We start from the raw sequence: 21,499 nt of genomic DNA, 5'->3' as shown, positions 1-21,499 counted from the left end.
TTCCCAGCCACCACTCAGCCTGTGCTGGACGAGGAGAGGTGGTTTGAATATGGTATTGACGTTTTGCAAATTAAGATTTCCATTGCATAGGAGACTGAAATTTTATGAATGAACATGACTAAAGTAAAAGAACTGGAATGAGATTGTTTGAATGACTGAAAACTTGTGGAGTGAGGTTGAGATATTGCTAAGTTATCCTGACTATTAACAAGTATGGGTGGGGGACAAGGGAAAGAGGAGGTGACTCAAGACCATAGAGTTCAGGAAAATAATCTGGAAAAAAAAAAATATATATATATATAGAGAGAGAACTGAATCACTTTGCTGTATACCTGAAACTAACACAATATTGTAAATCAACTATACTTCAATTAAAAAAAGACAGTACAGTTCACAGCAGCTTTTGGAAAAAAAATTATATTTTGTTTATACACCAGTGAATTGTGCTTGCTTATTCAAAATGATTATGTTTAATTACTTTTTTTGTCTTTGGGCTGTTTTTCCAGTGGGCTGTTCTCTTTAACTATCGATTAATTAAGGGTTTTATATACCAAGGAAATTCACGCTTGGTCATACATTAGACAAATGTTTTTTCCAGTATGTTACCTGTGTTATAATTTTTAATGAATTTTTTCCATAATTAAATTGTCATTATTTTCCTCTGTTGATTCTGATGTTGGTATCTCGCTAAGATACATTCCTCACCGTAAAAAATAGTAAAAAAATTGTTCACTTTTTTTCTAGTGCTTTCTTTTCATGTTTATACATGCCATCTTAAGAAATGTGGACTAGCCTTTAAGAAAGAGTATCTGCTGTTGCTTTAACAACAATGAATCTTTTGTAACTTTCTCTTCTAGCACTTTTCCACTCCTGCTGGGGTGTTTTATTCACCGTCATTGAGGTCCTGACTTGCTATGGTCACTGACCTTTCTGGAACTATGACCAACAGGCTAATCGCTCTTATTTCTCACTTTGCCACATGCATACTGATTCGTACTCTACATATGTAACCTTCTTACAAATACCCTGAATCTCTGTTCAAGAAGCAGCTTGGTCAGAAAGCCCATGGCATCCTTATCCCTCCTGCTACAGAGGGTTTGATGTTAGGAATTCAGTCAGCTACTAAAATTCAAGGTCAGCAACAGCCTATGTGGATTAGAACATAACCCTTTCTCATGTTTCTTGGGCTTATACTTGAGTTATATTTTCAATGCTATTTGGAAGATAAAGCAAAACCTTTACATCTCACTTTCTAGAATTTCTATCACTTGCTAGATAGGGATTATATTGTTGAGAGTCAGCAGTGTTTATTCTAAGATGGAAGGAATTCGTATTAACATAAATAGGGTGTATTATGTCTTTCATCAGAGGATTCTTTTTAGGTTTTTGCCAACTTGATCCACCTGTCTCTTAGGATTTCTGCGTAGGCTAAAGGATAACGTACTAAAGCCCTGTATAAGCCTCCCTAAGAAAAACGTATAGCTATATTATGGTTAGTGTCTACTAAAGGTTTTTTTTTCTATTATGAATTCACTCTTTCAATCAACCAATCTTCATTGAGTGTCTATGACTTAGTTCGGGATTCTATAGCAAGTTACTATCGACTGGGTGTTGAAAGAACAAACATTTATTTCTCACAGCTCTGGAGGCTAGTAGTCTGAGATCAGGGTGCCAGTGTGGTGGGGTTCTAGTGAGAAACTGCTTCTGGTTTGCAGACTGCTGTCTTCTTGTGATATCCTCGCCTGCAGAAAGAGGGTGAGAGAGCTCTCTGGGGTCCCTTTTATAAGGGCACCAATGCCATTCACGAGAGCCTCTCCCTCATGACCTAATTCCCTCTGTTGGAGAGGAAGAAATTTTCTTCTACCCTTCTAGGTTCTTCTGGCTGGTCTAAGAATTAAATGACATGAGGCAGATTAACAGGAAAAAAATCAACAAAGTTTAATGACATATATACATGGGAGAGACCCAGGAAAACTAAGGAATTTGCCAATATGGTTGAAGCCCTCACCTTAAGTACCATCTTCAGCTAAAGACAAAGAGGGTTTTGGGAGTAGTGGTTTGGGGCTTCAAAGGGGAGGAAGGCAATTCACATGGAGAGGGAAAAGCAAATGTTTGGTAAACAGGTGTTTGCTGGGCCCTGCAGAGACAATGGGACACAGAGAGGAATTTTAATAAACAGACTTTGCTAGGTTCCTCCCTGTTCACTCACCTAGTTCATACCAGAGTTATCTATGGTGATAGCTCCCTTCCTGGAACAAGTCCTCGATCTACAGGTGATAGCAGTTAGGGGGAAAGTCAAAGTTTCTTCCTGAGACTTTTGGGCTTTGATTATTTTCAGCTCGAAATAATCCACATGCCGAAGAGATATGTTAGGGTGGCAAATTTTGTTCCCCTCTACCTCTGAAAGGCCTCACTTCCTAATAGCATTACACTGGGCATTAGGGCTTTACCATATGAATTTGTTAGGGAGACACTAATATTCAGTTCATTGCAACTTGCCATATAACCAGGCACTGGGGATAAAGTAGTGCTGAACAAAACAAAATCCCTGCTTTCATGGAGTAAACATTATCATGGAGAAGACAGGTAAATAAAAAAATAAGTAAATCAATATATACCATAATATTAGGTAGTGATAAGTGCTATGAAAATAAAATAAGGCAGATTAAGAGGATGAAGACTGGTAAGATCAGCCAGCAGGAACAACCACTTGGAAGAGACAGCATTGGAGCAGAAACCTGAATCACCTGGGGAGACGAGCAATGTGGAAATCTGAGGGCAAAGAGCTCCAGGAATAGGGATCCGCAGGAGCAAAGGCTTTGTGGTAGGAATATGCTTGGTGTGTGTAAGAAACAGCAAGCAGGTCAGCATAGCTGGAGAAGCACGAGTGAGGGAAAGAATAGAGATGCAGTTAGAGAAGATAATGTATATCCAATAAGCCATTGGCTAGCTTTGAGCAAAAGGGCATAATCTGATTTACATTTTAGAAGTCCCACTCTGGCTGCAGTGTGAAAAATCGACTATAGAAGAGAAGGAATGAAGCAAAGTGTAGGAGTCTGGGTTCTTCAGAGAAACAACCAATAGAAGGAGTGAATGAATGAGTGAATTTATTTATTTGTTCGTTTGTTTGGAATTGGCTCACATGGATTTGGAAGTTGAGAAGTCCCATGATTTGCAGTAACAAGCTGGAGATCCCAAGTCCAAGACCGAAGTCAGGAGAAGACCAGAGTCCCAGCCTGAAGACAGGCTGAGACAGCAGATTCTCTCTTGCTCGGGTGTTTTTGTTCTCTTCAGGCCTCCAATGGATTGCGTGAGGCCCACTCACAATGGGGAGGGAAATCTGCTGTGTTCAGTCTACCAACTCAAACGTTAATCTCATCCAGAACATGTTTAACCAAATATCTGGGTACCCTGTGACCTAGTCAAGTGGACACACAGAATTAATCATCACACAAGGAGAGCGGTTAAGAGACGGTTGCATATACCTGCTGAGAGATGGTATGAGAGTGGCTTGGACCAGGAATGTGGCACTGAACTTGGTGAGAGGTGGTCAGATTCCAGATGCAGTTTGAAGGTCTGGCATTGGGGTGGGAGGAGTTGAGGATGACACTGAGGCTGTGGGCATGAACATGTGAACGGTGGTGTGATTCCGCAGATGGAGAACACAGAACACTGATTTCTCCCGCAGAGGGAGAAATCAGATTGGGTGCCTGAATACAAAATTTGGCTTTGGACCTGTTAGTATTGAGAGACCTGTGAAACATCTAAGGGGAGATTTCAGGCACAGATAGAAGAGACCAGAAGATAGAGGACAGGACGTCTTTAGCATATAAAGAGTATATAAAGTCAGGGGCTGGATGAGACCTCCAGGGAGAAGGCTAGATTGAGAAGCCATCGAGGCCTGAGCACTGGGTCCGCTCAGTGTCAGAGGTCAGGAAGGGAAAGAGGACCTAGCCAAGGACACTAAGAAGAAACCGGGATATGGTTTCCTGGAAGCCAAAGGAAAAATAGGTGCTTAGTAAGGAAGGAGTGATCAAGTGTTGGAAAAGCTGAAAGTGATTAAGTAAAATGAGGCCTGAGGGTCTTCCACAGGATTTGGCTTCTTCCTCTGTGTTTCATCCCATGTGATAGAATAGGATCGATCCCTGGTGGCACGGAGAACCCACCCTCCCCGTGAGGGAACCTGCTAGCTTCCTGTGGAAGGGGTTTTCTCCTTCCTTACTGACAGAACCCCAGTTTTATCCAGGGTGGTGATGTGTCTACCGCCTCTGAAGCTAGAAGTAATTATGGCACAGTTCTAGCCAATTAAGGGCAAACAGAAGGCATGGAATGGTGATTTTTAGAAAGTTCTTTAGAGTGGACTAACTTAGCTGGCTTGAGTGTCTGTTTCCCTTAGTGCATCCCTCCCTGCCTGACACACGGATATAATGGCTGGAAATCTGGGAGTCATCCTGACAACAAAAGGACAGCAGACACCCCCTAAGGAAGGTGGATAGAGAAGCCGGAAGGAGCCCGGATGGCTCAGTGACATTATGGGGCCTCCACACCAGGCTTGAACTATTTACCTCTTTCTTTCTTTTTTTTTTTTTCTTTGCGGTACGCGGGCCTCTCACTGTTGTGGCCTCTCCCGTTGTGGAGCACAGGCTCTGGATGCGCAGGCTCAGCGGCCATGGCTCACGCGCCCAGCCGCTCCACGGCATGTGGGATCTTCCCGGACCGGGGCACAAACCCGCGTACCCTGCATCGGCAGGCCGACTCAACCGCTGCGCCACCAGGGAAGCCCTTTATTTCTTTTTTTGTGGAAATATATATAAAATCTATATATTTTAAATTAATTAATTAAATTGTTTTCTGTTACTTGACGACTAAACCTAATCCTAAGTGATACACTAGTTGTGCAGTCTTCACCTTGGCTCTTCCTTCCAGAGCAGCCCTTATCACCGCACGCGGTGGGAGTGATGTGGGGCTGGAGACAGGTTCTAGGACCACCTCTGCTAGTCCTATATAATGGTATGCCTTTGGCCAGATGACTGGAGCTATCTTCATACTTTGCTTTCTTCATCTGTAAAATGCTCCTACTCCTGTCCTTCCCTCATGACCTGATTTTTTCTTCAGTTATCAGTGAGCTGCTTTGGTTATGCTGCTCGTAGTAAATGTGAATGAAGTACATCTCTGGGACCCGGATTAGATCAAGGCTGTGGGAAAGAATTCATGGGCCCCAATAAAAATCAACTCTTACAGAGCTTTAGCTACTAAATAGAAAGCTTCTTGTCTTTTAGGGGCTTGAAAACCAAGCCCAGGAAAGCAAGAAAATCAATAGCAAAAATTTCAGGTGTAAGTGAAAACACCTGATTCATTTAACGGTCTAGATTTGCATTACCAAGTCAAAACACCTGTGTCAAAGAGCAGGGGGATTTGCGCAAGCGCCAGCACAGGTTTACAGAAGACTTTCATAATAACTGCTAGAGATGCTGGCCAAACCCCCAGTCCGCCAGGGACTGGCCAGGTTCACAGGTCGACCTCGATTCGAACTGGCTTCCTGCTCAAGACTGCTCCTTGTTCAGGTCAGTGGGGCTGACTTGAGAACCCTAGCGGAGGAAGAGTGTGTGGGGGTTGTGTGTACGTGTGTAGGATTGCGGGCGGGGCAAAGGAGACTTGAGACACCCGAGAGCGGGAGGGGGAATCGTGTCCCCTCTCAAAGAGAGTGATTTTCAAAATGTCGTCTACAAACACTGATAGTTAGACCTAAAATGTCAGCTGACATTGTGTCGGTTCTGAGTGGTGTCCACCGGGGTCGAGTTTTTCTCTCGTTGGAAACTCTTGAATGTAATTTGAGAGGCAGAGGAAGAAACGGCCCCGGGCTGAACTGCTAGAGTCTGCGTCGATGCTTATGTTTACATAGCTCAGGACAGATTACAGCCTCTGTCCCACTCCGGCTTCATAGTTACCCTGTGAGGCAGGTTGGGCAGGTTCAGGGCTATTATCTGATCCAACCTTGTTACTCTTAACGCTTGTGGAGGAGGAGGCCTCCCGGACAAGTCAGACGAGGCTAAGCCCTTAAAGCTGGCTGCCAGCTTGTGTGGGAGGGGAATAGTGCGGGGCCTCCGTCAGTCTCACTGGCAGCCCTGGGCTTCCTTGGGCTTCCCTTGGATTCTGTTCACCACTTGCTTCAAGCGTTTTGTTTTTAAAGATGATTTTGTACCTCATCAGGCTTGTTCACGTTGTTAGGGGTAGGAGTGGTGGCCCCTTGGGACTTTCTATATCTGGCAAAGGGGAGCCCCCTGGTTCTGCTTCAGTCCCAGGCAGGATCCTGCTCTGTGTGTTCAATAGCACGGAGCTGGGCCACCTTTTTGTGTTACCCTTACCAGAGCTGTTTACATTTGAAAAAAGGAGGACCCAGGAGGCAATGTCTTAGCTGACAGGCAAGCTTGTAATGCTAATAGAAGAATTTCACACAGGACGTCAATTACAACTAAATTAAAAAAAAAAAAGATGGCACCGGCAAGTAGATGGAATGGATATTTTAGGGTCAGAGACCACTTGCCAGTCCCTTCACATGGAACCTGCTCCCTCTATGCTCAAAGCCTGCACCAGCTGTTGCTGCCTCTTCTGGTCCCTCAATTGGATAAGATAATAAGAAAAGGGCCTAGAGCCAGAGAGACAGAGGGATGGGCCCCGTCCCAGGGATGAAGAGTGAGGTGGTAATGCTTCAGAATGCCTTCAACAAAGCATAGCCCTGATGGTCCCTCTCCTCCCATCCTTTCCCCACCCTCGAACTGAGAATTCTTTCATCCATCCATTCAACTTAGACAAATTTATTGGAGCGCCTGTTATGCACAGGACACTGCGATACAGTGAGCAAAGCAGGCAAGGCCCGTGCCCCTAGAAGAGATAATACGAGTAAACAAACCTTGTGAGGAGGTTGGCGAAGGTAATAAAAAGGCAGTGGTGGGGGGAGGGCGACTACACAGGGAGGTCAGGGAAGGTCACGTGAGCTGAGCCCTGGGAGATGAAGCCGGGACCAGCCTTGCAAACGGCTGGAGGAAGAACCTTCGAGGTTGCGGAACAGCCAGAAAAGATCCTCTGAGATGGGAAAGAACTCTGTCTGTGGAGGGACAGAAAGGCTGCCAGTGGGCCGGAGGGCATGGGATGTGACCAGGAGGAAACGTGAACGTCTCCACTAGGCAGGCGGGAGTCGGTGCCAGCCGGGCCCTGGTATGTGGGTTGTGAGAACCCACTGAGTGATTCCTTGCAGGAGAGCGGCTGGGTAGGATTTATATGAACAAAGGCCACCGTGCCAGCCCTGGGAGAAGGCACTGTGTGCTGGAGCTGGAGGGGAGAGAGTGAAGACTGCGGGAAACGGAGGAATTCCACGCTTGGGGATGCAGGCCCCGCCTTCATCCCACCCAGTTCCTCAAAGTGTCATTTTGTTACCGATTCGGTCCTGGTGCTTGCTGCTTACAAAACCAAACTCATGAATGTTGGTACAAAGGAAAGTTGCCTTTAATCAGGATGCTGGCCATCTGGGGAGATGGCGGACTCGGTGTCCCTCAGAAACCACCTGCAAAGATTCTGCTCGGCCATGAAAGTTGTAAAGGGAAGGAGGGGACGCATCTCAGTTAATCACTGAGAGATGGGGCTCAGAGTTGTCACCATCCCCCACTGCATGCAGGCACGTCGGCTCCTCGTGATTTTCCTCTAGGTGCTGTCTTCTTCTTCTTTTTTTTTTTTAACATTTTACCTTAAATTGGAGTGCAGTTGATTAACAATGTTAAGTTAGTTTCAGGTGTACAGCAAAGTGATTCAGTTACACATGTACATGTATCTTTTTCAAATTCTTTTCCCATTTAGGCTGTTGCATAATATTGAGCAGAGTTCCCTGTGATCTACAGTAGGTCCTTGTGGGTTATCCATTTCATTTATTTATTTATTTATTATATAGTAAGCTCTAAATATGCCTTTTATTATTATTTTTTAAATTATGTATTTATATTTATTTTTGGCTGCGTTGTGTCTTTGTTGCTGCGCACGGGCTTTCTCTAGTTGCGGTGAGCGGGGGCTACTCTTCGTTGCGGTGCGCAGGCTTCTCATTGCGGTGGCTTCTCTCGTGGAGTGCAGGCTCTAGGCACGCAGACTTCAGTACTTATGGCACGCGGGCTCAGTAGTTGTGGTGCACAGGCTTTGTTGCTCTGCAGCATGTGGGATCTTCCTGGACCAGGGCTCAAACCCATGTCCCTGCATTGGCAGGGAGATTCTTAACAACTGTGCCACCAGGGAAGTCCCTGGTTATCCATTTTAAATATAGCAGTGTGTACATGTCAATCCCAAACTCCCTAACTATCCCTTCCCACCACCCTTCCCCCCATAACCATAAATTTTTTCTCTAGGTCTGTGAGTCTGTTTCTGTTTTGTAAATAAGTTCATTTGTATCATTTTTTTTTTAAGATTCCTCATATAAGTGATACCATGTGATATTGGTCTTTCTCTGTCTGACCTACTTCACTCAGTATGACAATCTCTAGGTCCATCCATGTTGCTGCAAGTGGCATTATTTCATTCTTTTTTTTAAAAATATTTTTTCTATGTGGACCATTTTTAAAGTCTTCATTGAATTTGTTACAGTATCGCTTCTGGTTTTATGTTTTGGTTTTTTGGCCACAAGGCATGTGGGATCTTAGCTCCCCAACGAGGGATTGAACCCTCACCCCCTGTATTGGAAGGCGAAGTCTTAACCACTGGACCACCAGGGAAGTCCCTATTTCATTCTTTTTAATGGCTGAGAAAAACATGGTCCAAAAGGGTACGTGCACCCCAGTGTTCACTGCAGCACTGTTTACAATAGCCAAGACATAGAAGCAACCTAAATGTCCATCGACAGATGAATGGACAAAGAAGGTATAGTACATATATACAATGGAATATTACTTAGCCGTTAAAAAGAATAGATGCTATCTTCTTCACACCGTTTGGTCACACAGTTTGTTCAGGAGATTACCGAAGGGGAAGGTAGGGAAGAGGTCTATCCATCTGTTAATTACCTATTCTTCATTTCTACTTCTTTGATCTACAAAAGAACCGACAAGTTAGGCAAAGTATTGTGTGATCAAGAGATTTGAAAGGTATGCTTGGGCCAGAGATGAGTAGAACATGGGAGTTTCTGGGGGTGCCTGGTTAGAAGTTAGTTACAATATAGCTCTGCTAAAGTGATGAAGAAAGGGGTTTCCTGCAGAGAGCAGTTTCCTGCAAAGAGCTGCTTACAATTTTAGTGGCTGTTGGGTCTTTTTGTACTGGTGGCATGTAGCCACATTCCTGTCATTGTTTATTGACTGCCTAGCAACAGCTGCTACCACCTGTACATTCATATTTTCCCTTCTCTTGTGACTGCCACTTGCTGTCCAGTTGCTACGAAGACTGTCTGGGGATTGGGAGTGCTGGGGATTTTGCCTCATGATTGGAGACATTTCACTTAGCCAGAATGTCCTAGAAACCAGGCCAGAGGGCATTTGAAGGTTATTACCAGTGTCACATAGAGCAGAACTTTCACTGTTAGTGCTGCTGGGCTGTCCTGCCTCTGGTTCTTTGAGTGGCTCTAACCAAGCCACCTGACGCTTTCCTGCTAACAGCCAACTCTCTGGACTCAGCAACTATCACGTTCCCCTCACTTATTCCCGTCCTGCTCTCAATCTGATCTAGTGTGATCCTAACCCTAGACTCTGTGGACCTGTCATCCTTGATAATGACCATTGTGGATGGTGTTTCCAGCTTTTGACCCTTAGCTTTTCCTAATGACCTCTGGCCAGGTTTGTCCTTCCCCATCTCCGCCACTACAGAACCTACAGGTATACCCGAGTTGCTTAACTGCCCCTTGATTCTCTTTGAGGAAGACTTGGGCACAGCCTTGAATGCATCCTCTGCTCAGTCGAGTCACCCCACCCCCAGGAATCCGACCATCACCTCTGAGTTGCTTTTGCCTTTTCTCCCAGGAGTATGAGTATGTCCTCCTGCAAATTGGACTCACAGTTGGCCCCGATATTCCAGAGTTTCCAAGGCAGGTGTGAAAATTAGATCTAAGTTGTGACCTTCATGTCACACATATAAAAAGAATGTGTGAGGACTCGTGGCTTATGAAAGCAGCCTCATTTGTTCATAATCATTTTCTAAATACCACTAATTGCTTCATGCTTTCTTGAACTTGAACAAAAAACATTGCTCAAACACCACTGAAATAGATGAGTAGATAGCGCCACACATCTGAACCAGCACTGCTTCTGTATCTTGACTGACAAGATTTCTCTTCTCCCCCTGGCTCTCTGGACAACCTAGTCTCAGAAGTGCTGAGATGGGTACAGACTGGGCTGAGAGTTGGATTCCTCAGCATCTGCCCTCCCTGTGGATACCATCCTGTAAACGACACTGATGAGCTTCTTCCTTGCTATCTGAAAGAGTCTAACTAGTAATATGATTACAAAGAAACAGATTTGGCAGAAGTAACCATGACTCTGTTGCTCTTTATGAGGCTAGGAAACAAGCCACCAAATGGTTGGTAGATCATTTCCATGTATATGGAGAGAGGAAGGAAATTATGACTCAGAGAGGTTAGTTCTTTCCTAAAGGATACAAGAGGAAGCAGGGATTCCAAGCTGGTGGTGTTTTGGTTTTGCTTTTTGTTTTCTGAAAAGGATTAAAGAAGACTTAAGCTTATGCTCATATATAATTGCAGGGGATGTGAGGGAATCAATTGAAAGGCACGTGGATAAATTTTTTTTTAATCCAAATGCATCATAGAAACATAAATGTCCTTTTGCCATGAGAAGGTGGGTGTAATAAGTGTTTCAGTGTATTGCCTATGTATGATGTTGAACAGACATTCTAATATGTTAGGAGTCATTTTATTCTCTTCTCGTTGGGGTCACTGAAGTAACCACACATGGTAGAACAGTGCACAAGAGGCAGTGTGGACAGGGCACTGGGTTGAGAGTAAGGAGACCTGGATTCTGTGTCACTGTCCTTTATGTGACAAAGACCCAGGAGCTGGGCAGTGCCCTGAGCAGTGAGTTGATCAGTGCAATTAGTTCTGGACTCCCTTGAAGACCAGCCGCACTGCCAACAGAGATGAACACTGGTTATGAGTTTGACACACAGGAGACTAAACCTGGTCTGCTGTATGGTCACCCTTTTTCTCTTACGGGACATGTCTTCTCAGGGAGCATCCACCGTACCCCAAACAAAGCAAGCTCTTGGTCCCTCATTCTGTAGCCTGGTGGAAGATATGAAATACTTGGTGGACCACCCTTGCCCGCCCTCATCAACTATATTAATACCTACTGAGACCTTTGGGCTCCCATCTGAGATGTATCAGTTTTCTTCCCTAATGTTGGAGTGCGGACCTCTAGTCAAATTCTTAAGGGGTCTGGAGTTACTGCCGAATAGAAGAAATTGCGTTGTGAAAGGTATCAGTGTGAAGAGGTATCAGTGTGAAGAGGAATCAGTGTTTTACAAATAAGAGTCAGTGGTAATGGTAAAACAATACCTACAGCATCATGTATGAAAATAGGTATTAAGCCCAATGAAACTGGATCCCCCTTAAATGATATATAGTCTGCTCCCAGAGGACTAAAAAGGGCCTATTTGGACCTGATACTGTGAAGAAGGGAGGTAGGAGTTTGATTAAGTGTAGATTTAGAATTTAAAGACACCTTTGAACAGCTCTTCAGGTTCACCTCAACCCTAAGAGGCACTCTGTGAATAGTCCACAGCAGTTTCGCAAGTTGCTACTGCTGTCTGACTCATATCTCTAATGCATTCCTATATGCCCTGTGCAGAAAAGAATAAAAGTTGAGTTTCTGTTATGGTAACTGGACTGCCCGGTTTTGACCAAACCCACATGTCTAACTCATAACTCATCCACCCTCCTGGATACATGTAACCCAGGAATTACTCAGAGCCAGGAAGGCTGGAGATGACTGTTTCTTCACTATCCGACTCTGAGGCCTTAACCAACCACAGGATGGACAGCAGCCTGAGACTGGTCCAGAACTGGAGCAGCGTTTGGGCCTGGGCCCTGTGTGAAGGGCTCCTGACAGGCTTAGTTACCCCGTTTCTAGACACCCTGAGCAACAGCCGGGGGCAGGTAAAGCAAGAGCAACACATTCCTTGGAGTTAGAAGAACTGTTTTTGAGTAGTAACATTGCTATATAACTAGCTGTAGGACTAACCAGATTAACTAGCTAAAGTAACTAGCTAAGTGACTGAGCAGATCATTCCAACTCCAGGAACTGAGTCTGGCATTTGTAAAATGAAGTCATTAGACTTGGTAATAACTAGTAAAAGATAAACTTCTGCTAAGATTTAGGATGAGAAACATGAACTTTATGTCAGTTAGGATGTAAGTCTTAAGAAGAAAAGTCTAGGTCTGGTTCATGCAGGACTCCCTAAGGTATTTCTCAAATGATTCAGTTAAGTCAACCTTGGAGTTATAAATAAAGGTTCTTAACTAGTATAGCAACCTTTTTGGATTTCCTTACTAATGGGTAATATATACACTTCATAAAAACCTCCAGTATTGTTTTTCTCTTTAAGTTAGAATAAATTTTTGGTATTGAGTGAAAAAAGTTTACCTTAGAAGAAAAGTTCATTTGGGTAGCTAGCATCCAACATTCCCTAACAATGATGGGTTTTCTGAAATGTTACTGTAATTGATTTGCTGTCAACATGTGGACTTAAATGTGCTCCTTTAGTATGTAGGCTCAATGTGGGTACAATTTTTTTTTAACTTCTTTTTCAGTTCAAACAACACCTAATTCAGTACTCTAAATATAGTCAGCATTCAATAAAAATTTAATTATTAACTGAATCAAGGCTGCCGGGGAAAAAGGGACATTGCTTCTTGTTTGGACATGCTCCTCTGATTAAATGCCACTTTAAAAATTACTTGCCAGAGCCTTTTGATAGTGGAAATATAAATATTATCTATAGAGTTAAGTTTAAAAGCATCATTATCTTAAGGTATTTAAAATTGTTTTTCTTTATCAAACAAACCAGATAAATCTCTTGCAAATATTTTTAGTAGAGCTGAACTAGGAAACTTGTCTCCTGGCTTCCATTTCTTACACCAGGTTGTTTCTCCCACAGTGATAGATATTTATTTCAATGAATTGTAACGTCCACAGTAACGAAAAAGAATGTACACGGGCTTTCAATTAGCTTTTGGCCACACTGGCCAGTGAAAGTAAATGGCCAGTCTCCTCCTGTCCCTGCTGCACGAGCCCCCATTTAAAACGCCTGGTTATATTCCGCATTGCAATGACACAAGCCCCTCTGTCAGTAAGCTAATTTTTTCTTCTTCTTTCTTTTCTTTTTTTTTCGCAGTGTGGCGTGGCATGCAGGATCTTAGTTCCCTGATCAGGGATCGAACCCATGCCCCCTGCAGTGGAAGCGCAGAGTCCTAACCAGCGGACCACCAGGGAATTCCTCAGTAAGCTAATTATTTCTTTCCTACATGGGTAGCGTTGATAACGGCGGATTTCTAAATCCTCAGAACACATTTCTTTTTTCTACTAATGTCTATTCTAAGAAAAATGGTTGTTTTTCATGTTTTATTGCTGTGTTTCTGGAAATGCTCTTAGTGTCTAGGTGTCCCCAAGAAAGATGGGACTGCAGCCTCTGATGTAAGCAGTCCTTCTCTCTTCCTGCTTCTTCCACTTTACACTAGCATTTCTGTGACTTCTTCAAGCCCAAACCAGTGTAGGAGTCCAAGTTCACTGCCCAGGTTACAGTTATCGTGTTTCTTGTGCCATTAGTGGATGCCATTAGGGCAGTATTATTTGGGGGTCAGACAAAAGGGGGCCATTTTTCTTGGAAGTTGGGGAAGACTTCATCAAAGATACAATATTTAAACTAAGTCTTATAGAATATGTAAGAGTCTGCCATGCAGAAAAGAGACAGAGGAAGCAGCAGGTGTGAGGACGAAAGGCTGAATACCAAAAACAAACCCAACCTAGTACATTTGGGATTATTAAGCAGAATGGGTGGAGCATAAGGTCGGGAGAGAATGATGGAACAGGATTTTTGAGGTTTAATTGTAGGACTCAGTGACTTATGGAATGTGAAAGGAAGGTGAGATCTGAAGGTGAAGATATGTGGTGATGCTGTAAACAGAGACAGGAACAACAGGAGTAAGGCTGGGGTTCAGAGGACTTGAAATTACAACCAAAACTATGCCAGCTCATTTATGGGTTCAGTAATGTAAGGGGCGGTTAAGAGCTACATCTTAAACCCCAGCTCCTCCCCTTAATAATAAGGGGTGCTAATTTGATTAATCACGCTCAGGTCACCAAAGTGCCTACATTTACCTCTAGACAGGGGAAATTTGTATTAAACTATTAAAATGCCAAGCACATAAGTGATTTCTAGTCTCTGGAGAGGTTCTCTATCTCTCTCACTCAGGCTGTGGAAGGGTCAGCTCATTCGTTCATTCTCCCTTCCTTCCTCCCCCACTCCAAGATACTTTTAAAAAGATTAAATAGCTTCATTGAGGTATAATTGACATATGATAAACTAAAACTATTTAAAGTATACAGTTTGTTAAGTTTTGAAATAAGTATATACCCATTTATTTTCTGCTTTCTATTTTATTAGTTTCTACTCTGGTAATGATTATTTCTTTGACTTATTTTAGGTTTAATTTGCTCTTCCTTTCCAGTTTCTTAAGTTAGATGCTTAAGTCATTGATTTGGGACTTCTATTCTAATAGTCATTTAGTGTTACAAATTTTCCCCTACATACTGCTTTAGTAGCATGCCACAAAAAAAATTTTTTTAGAACAATTTATTTAAAAAATTGTTTTTTCTTTTTTAAAAAATAGATTTTTTTTTTGGCTGCCTTGGGTCTTCGTTGCTGTGCGCGGGCTTTCTCTAGTTGCGGCGAGCGGGGTCTACTCTTCGTTGCGATGTGAGGGCTTCTCATTGCGGTGGCTTCTCTTGTTACGGAGCGCAGGCTCTAGGCGCGCAGGCTTCAGTAGTTGTGGCACACGGGCTTCAGTAGTTGTGGCTCATGGGCTCTAGAGCGCAGGCTCAGTAGTTGTGGTACACAGGCTTAGTTCCTCTGCAGCATGTGGGATCTTCCCGGACCAGGGCTCAAACCCATGTCCCCTGCATTGGCAGGCGGATTCTTTTTTTTTTTTTTTTTTTTTGCGGTACGCGGGCCTCTCACTGTTGTAGCCTCTCCCGTTGCGGAGCGAAGGCTCCGGACGCGCAGGCTCAGCCGCCATGGCTCACGGGCCCAGCTGCTCCACAGCATGTGGGATCTTCCCGGACCAGAGCACGAACCCGTGTCCCCTGCATCGGCAGGCGGATTCTCAACCACTGCACCACCAGAGAAGCCCCAGCATGCCACATATTTTGCTACACCGTGTATTTATTTTCATTCAGGTCAAAATACTTTCTAATTTTCCTCTTTGATTTCTTTACTGACCTATGGATCTAGAAGTAGTTTATAGAGTTTGGACCTATTTGAGGTTTTTCCAAATATATGTTTGCTATTGGTTTATAACTTAATTTCATTGTGATAAGAACATATTTTATATGAATTGAATTCTTTTACATTTATTGGCACGTATTTTATGGTCCAGAACGTACTTTACCAAACACTGAGTGAGTCTTGAGGTTTTCCAGTCTGGCTGGTATGACAGGCATTGATTGCTCCCAGCCCAAAGTTAGCACCTGACACTGTTACATTTAATCTTTTCAGGTGGCTCAGTTCCTAGGTTTGGGTAGTTTCCGCATGTGCATTCACTCACCAGTACCTAGCTGAATACTCAGGGGGAACCCTCCACAGACCTCCCAAGTTAGCACCCTGTGAACTTCTCTCCTGTCCAGATCTCTGTCCTCATCCTCAGAATTCTAGCCGCCTTGGTCTTTCTGAGCTCTTAGGCCTCATCCCAGGGAATCTGCCAGGTCCTGCCTTGGTTCCCTCTCTCCACACTGCGGCCTGGAAATGCTACCAAAGCAGTAGACTGGGGCAATTGCAGGGCTCACTTCATTTTCTTTCCTGCCTATCAGGGCCCACTGTCCTTCCTTGACTGGTTTACATGTTTTGCAAAGTGTCATTTCCTAAATGTTGTCTGTTTTTAGTTGTTTCAAGAATGAGGATAAATCTGGTCCATATTACTCCATCTTAGTTGGAAGCAAAACTGTCCATCTCTCTCTTTCTTTCGTCTTCTAAGAAGCTGCAACAGTAGACATGTCAGAGCCTTTTCCTACATGGGAAAAGGCCCAGCCATCTCCTACAGCCTCTCTGTTGTCTCACATGTCAGCCAGGCCAGGGGCTACAGCCTGCCATAGACAGCCAAGGCAAGCCTGAGAGTAGGGATTTGTATCTGTCAACTTTTATAGTGGTAACACACAATCCCAAATCTAAGTGGCTGGTGGCAATAAACATTGATTTCTTGCCCAGATGACTTGAGGGCTATCAATGGCTCCAGCTCTGCTGGGCTCAGCAAGCTTAGTTTGGTTCAAGTGGGCTTGCCTGGCCTCCGTTCAGCTCTATGCATCTTCTTATTCTGGGACCAAAGGTGGAGGCATGCTAGTTTCTTGGTGAAGGTCCAGAGGAAGAGGCACAGGGCCAAAGCATGCAACCACATTTAAAGCTTCTGCTCTGTCATGGCATACCTGACATCTGTGCACATTCCATTGGCCAAAGCAAATCAATAACCAAGCCCAGAGTCAAATGTGCAGGAAAGTACACCCTACCTACAGCAAGCATGGCAAGGATAGAGAAAGAAAGGATAATTGTAAACAAACAATCACGATCTTCCATAGCATTGATGACTTGCACTCGCTTGCTGCGTTTTCTCTACTACGTGCTCTACTGGCACAATGGACCTTTTTCATAGTACTGAGCACATCATATATTTCACAGATTAATTTCTGTTGGACATTTACGTGACTCTTAAGTCTGTCCTCCACTAGAAAATAAGCTTCATAAATGCAGAGACAGTGCCTGGCACGCAGTAGAGAGTAATTGTGTGAATGAATGAGCGAATCAGTGAGTGAGTGAATAGAAGAATGTCTTTCTCTGCTTACTTTCCCAAGGCACTAAGGAATGTGCTAGATGGCATTTGGTTAGAAACTATTTAGGATGAACTAGCCTAGGACCGAAAGATGCTGTGCAGTTCAGTCGTACTTGCCAGAAAGCTCAGCCCTGGCACTTGGCTCAAGTATAGAAAATGATGTGGAGATTTGCTGTCCTTTGCTGTTGTTCTCTGTACGTATTCTTGTGGATGTGGGGAGCTGAGGTTTAGAGTAACTCTCAGGCATTCCTGGGTTCTTGGCATAATCCTAAATGAATAACCTCCATAACTATACCCAGTTTTAATACTTGGCATACTGAGTGGCAGACAGCAGGGAAGCAGAATACCAGGTGAGAAGATCAAAGCTGAGCGAGGTTTCTGGTGGTATTTAGAACTTGACATGGCATCTCTATGAGCCACAAGGACTGAGTTAGCCTCCCACAGAGCTCTAGCACAGACCTTTGGATTATTTGTAGCAGGTATTTGGGATTAGGACTGGATTGGCTCCCCCAGATTATCCTGTTTTGAGCTGCTTTCAAGGGTGACCTCTGAAGATTCATGATATATCCTTGGACACAGTAACCTCTGGAATCCACATAGGGTATCATCGGACATAATAATCTCAGGATCTGTATAGCACATTGCTGGCCATGGTAATCTCTGGAGACTCATATAGCATATTCTTGGGCACCTCAAGTCACCATGACCACTTATTTTCAAGTTGCCTTGCTGGGGACAAACTTAGTGGTGGCTTTAATGATATTGGTAGTGATCTATTTCTTCAGCTGGGTGGTAGATACACAGGTTTTTATGTAATTTTACTTTAAAACCTACTTATATGTAATATATATTCCTTTGAATATATCAAATATTTTGCAGTATAAAGAAATGAAAAAATAAGAGAAAAATACACATTAAAACTGAAGTGAGATCCCATTTTCAACCATCAGAGGATCACAAAGATCAAACAACTGATAAGACTCAATAATGGTGAGAAAGGGAAAAAGCAGGTACACTCATAAGTTGGGGGAATGTAAATTGGCACAATCTTTAAAGTAAGTCCTTTGACATGCCTATCAAAAGTACATTCCCTTTGTTCTTACAATTTTGCTTCATGAATAGATTGTATAGATATACTTACACAAACACTAATATGTACCCCCAAAACAGAAGACTAATGTGTACAGGGCTATTCAGTGAAGCTTTTCTTTGGTCATAATAAAAAAGATTGGAAACATTGAAAGGCCAAGGAAAGATGGGTTGATTAAATAAAATGAACTGCTGTGAAGCATTTTAAGTCTAAGGTAGCTCTTCATCTACTGACACAGAATGAGTTCCATAATACTAAGTGAAGAAGAAAGGAAGAGAGAGAAGGAGGGAGGAAGGAAAAAAAGGAAAGGAGGGCACAAAGAGAGAATATTTCAAAGGGAAAGGAATGATGATCTCAGAAAGTAGCAAATGGTTGAGTATAGCTGAACTGAAGAATATGTATAAGAACCTCAAGGAAGATAAATGAGAAATGTAAGCAGAGGTGAGGACCTCGAATTCTGTGCTAAAAGGTTTGCTCTGTACCTTGGAGAAGATGGAGAGCCTCTAAAGCATTTTAAGGAGGAGAATGATTGGGTCACATTTTCTGTAACTCAGCAGCACCGTGGGGATAAAGATCAGAGGTGAGGGATAAGATGGAGGTGAGGAGGCTGGTTTGGAAGCAATGAGAAACTCAGAGTGGAGAAGATCAGGGAGAAGTAAGATGGACCAGATGCACTGAGCAATTGCATATTGGGCATAAGGGAGAGGCAAGAGTCTGGGGTGTTCCTCAGAGGCCAGATGAGGTCAGCGGCTGAGTGATTGCACCATTCAGAGAAATGGAATACAGAGGGACTGCTGGTTTGTGGTGAAGGCAGAGGGTGGTACGAAGCAAATTTAATAGGCTTGGCCTTCAACTTTCAGTATGGGAAAAGCTCAAGTAACACTCTAAAATTTGAATAGGCACAATTTTAGTCAATTTTACTGTATTTGTCCATATTATTTAATAGCAAAGTATGTAATATACCACAAAGAAAGTCTACACAAATTCCAATATTTATTTCTTGGAAGACTAGAGATGAGATGATCACATAGAAACAAGGTCTGTTGGGGTTTTGTTTTTGATTTTTTTCCCATCAGGGACATGCTCTGTTTTGTTTTAAAGAGTCAAAAACAAGTCTGAGCAGTGATGTATTCATAACAGAATCAACTTGGGAAAAATCCCAAATTGCTGAAACTAGCAAAACCATAGCACTCTTCATTAAGCTGCAAGAGATGGAAAACAGCCAAATGATAAATTTAAGGTAACACCAACTAATACACCAAGGAGAAAATAATTGGAGAATTCCACTAGTACTTAAAAATAATGTCAAGAAACTGTGAGTGCAGACTTTAAAGGCAAATTTGAAGGATAGTAAAAATAAAATTGAAGCTTCAGTCAATTTCAGAGAGAAATAGGGAAAGAAGTCTTTATTTTGCTGTCTTTGCAATCCACAAGTCCTGATTTACTATTTAGAATTCCTACTGTGTAATTCCTATTTTTCTTTGCTTCCAAGATAGAGGGAAATTTTCCCATGTCTTCTACTGATGTGGCAGTTACCTTAGGTTTTTTTCTATTCCACAGGAACATAATACTGTTTAAAATCAGGGATGTGTTAATAGGTTTGCTACTCTCCCCTGCTCTAGGCACCAAGAACACCCATCACAAGCTAGAGGGCATGCTCAGAATTAGAGGGTAGGGTGGTAAAAAAAAGCCATGGAAATAGGAGAAGCTGCTGAAGCAGCCCAAATGAATGAGGACATATTGGCTTGTCTTAAAATAACACAACCATTCTGAAAGGTTCCACAAGGTCAGGGTAGGAGTTTATTAGGATGGAAGCCACAGGGGACATCCAGCTCAACTATAGCAGTGGGAGTTGGTGTTACCTAAACAATGGGCTGCCTCTGGAGGAGAAAATTGTCTTGTCAGAAATGCTCACCTCAAGAATGCCCAGTCAGAGTATTTGTCTAAAGGATATAAGGAATAGAGGAGACATAGTACTAGAAGAATCTAAGGATCCTTGGCAAGTCGAAGAGCCCATATTTTCTTAACCTGATTACGGCAGGGCTTAAAATTTCCTAACTTTCAGAGTTTGATGTGACTTTTAATGAATTGGCTTAAATGAATGATTTTTCAAAGATACTAATTTATGAAAATGGTAAGAAATAATGAATGCTTTTAGAAATCAAGTCAGATATATATATTTAAATCTGAAATCCCGTTCATATGTGTGAAATATGATTTGGAGCTATTCTTGTTTTAACGATCAGACAGACACATATTCTAAAGCATGTCTTACTTTAGTGAGGGGAAAAGCTCTTGGACACTTCAACAGCATTAATCCATCTTTGCACGGCTGTTCACGCAAGACACTGAATTATAGTTTAGTAGAGAAAAAGGGCATAAATCATTGAACATCTAAAATTCCAATTCAGATAGTAGACTCTCTCCTGAGACTGGCATAATTCCGATGTCCCCTTGCTGGTTCTCAGCCAGGGTAGCTCATCAGAATCACCCATGGGTGCCTAGCCTCACCCCAGACCTACTTAGCATGCACTTCTCTGACAGTTAATGAACCTGAGCATCCCTTCAGAGGTGTATTGACCATGTCCTTTGAATTGCCAGTCCCTATCATTTTCCTGTTTTTTCCTTTTTATTCTTTTTTACTTATAGGATCTCTTGGTTTATTAGTGATGTGCAACGATTCTGTTACATGTAACATGCAAATGGCTTTCTCTCATTCTTTCGTTTACTTCTTGTTGTGTGTGGGCAAAACATTAAGACTAAAATCACCAAACCTACTTGGCGTTTTATAAATTCAGCATGCTCTTCAGACCTCCCATGAGAGCAATTCTTGCAGTCAGCAAAGCTGAGGTTTCAACTAAATGAAAACGGTAGAAATGATCGTCTAAGATATTTTAACATTTCAGTGGAAGTTTGTCATTGTTAAAATTCTTGAACGTCGTTAGTACTTAATAAAATACTAAAAATTTCTCAATGTCTTAATTTAAAATGGACACTTCTCTCGATACACATTCTTGGTTTAAGCACGTTGTGTACATAGTCTGTCCTTTTTTATTTGAAAATGGAGAAACAAAATGTCGTATATCTCCCCCATCTCTATTGGTTTTTTTGAAAATAAAAGTATAAATGATTTACAATATTGTGTTAGTTTCAGGTGTATAGTGCAATGATTCAGTTTTGGATTTTTTTTTTCAGATTATATTCTAGTATATGTTATTACAAGATATTGGGTATAATTCCCTGTACTAAACATTAAATCCTTATTGCTTATCTATTTTATGTATAGTAATTTGTATCTGTTGCTCCCAGACTCCTAATTTGTCCCTCCCCCTCTCCCTCTC

The 21,499-nt window shown here is 42.7% G+C and overlaps 1 long non-coding RNA gene across 1 annotated transcript in view; it reads left to right on the top strand.

Moving 5' to 3' along the window:
- Positions 1–5,468: 5,468 nt before the first annotated feature.
- LOC307192078 overlaps positions 5,469–21,499 on the top strand; it is a 129,531-nt gene continuing 113,500 nt past the window's right edge. The window contains exons 1-2 of the long non-coding RNA XR_013829959.1: positions 5,469–5,564; positions 13,369–13,474. This is a non-coding gene — a long non-coding RNA (uncharacterized lncRNA). The remainder of the gene's footprint in view (positions 5,565–13,368; positions 13,475–21,499) is intronic.

Source organism: Stenella coeruleoalba (genome assembly GCF_951394435.1).
Source record: "Stenella coeruleoalba genome assembly, chromosome: 9".
Taxonomy (NCBI): Eukaryota; Metazoa; Chordata; class Mammalia; order Artiodactyla; family Delphinidae; genus Stenella; species Stenella coeruleoalba.
This window is presented reverse-complemented; position numbering and strand designations above follow the sequence as displayed.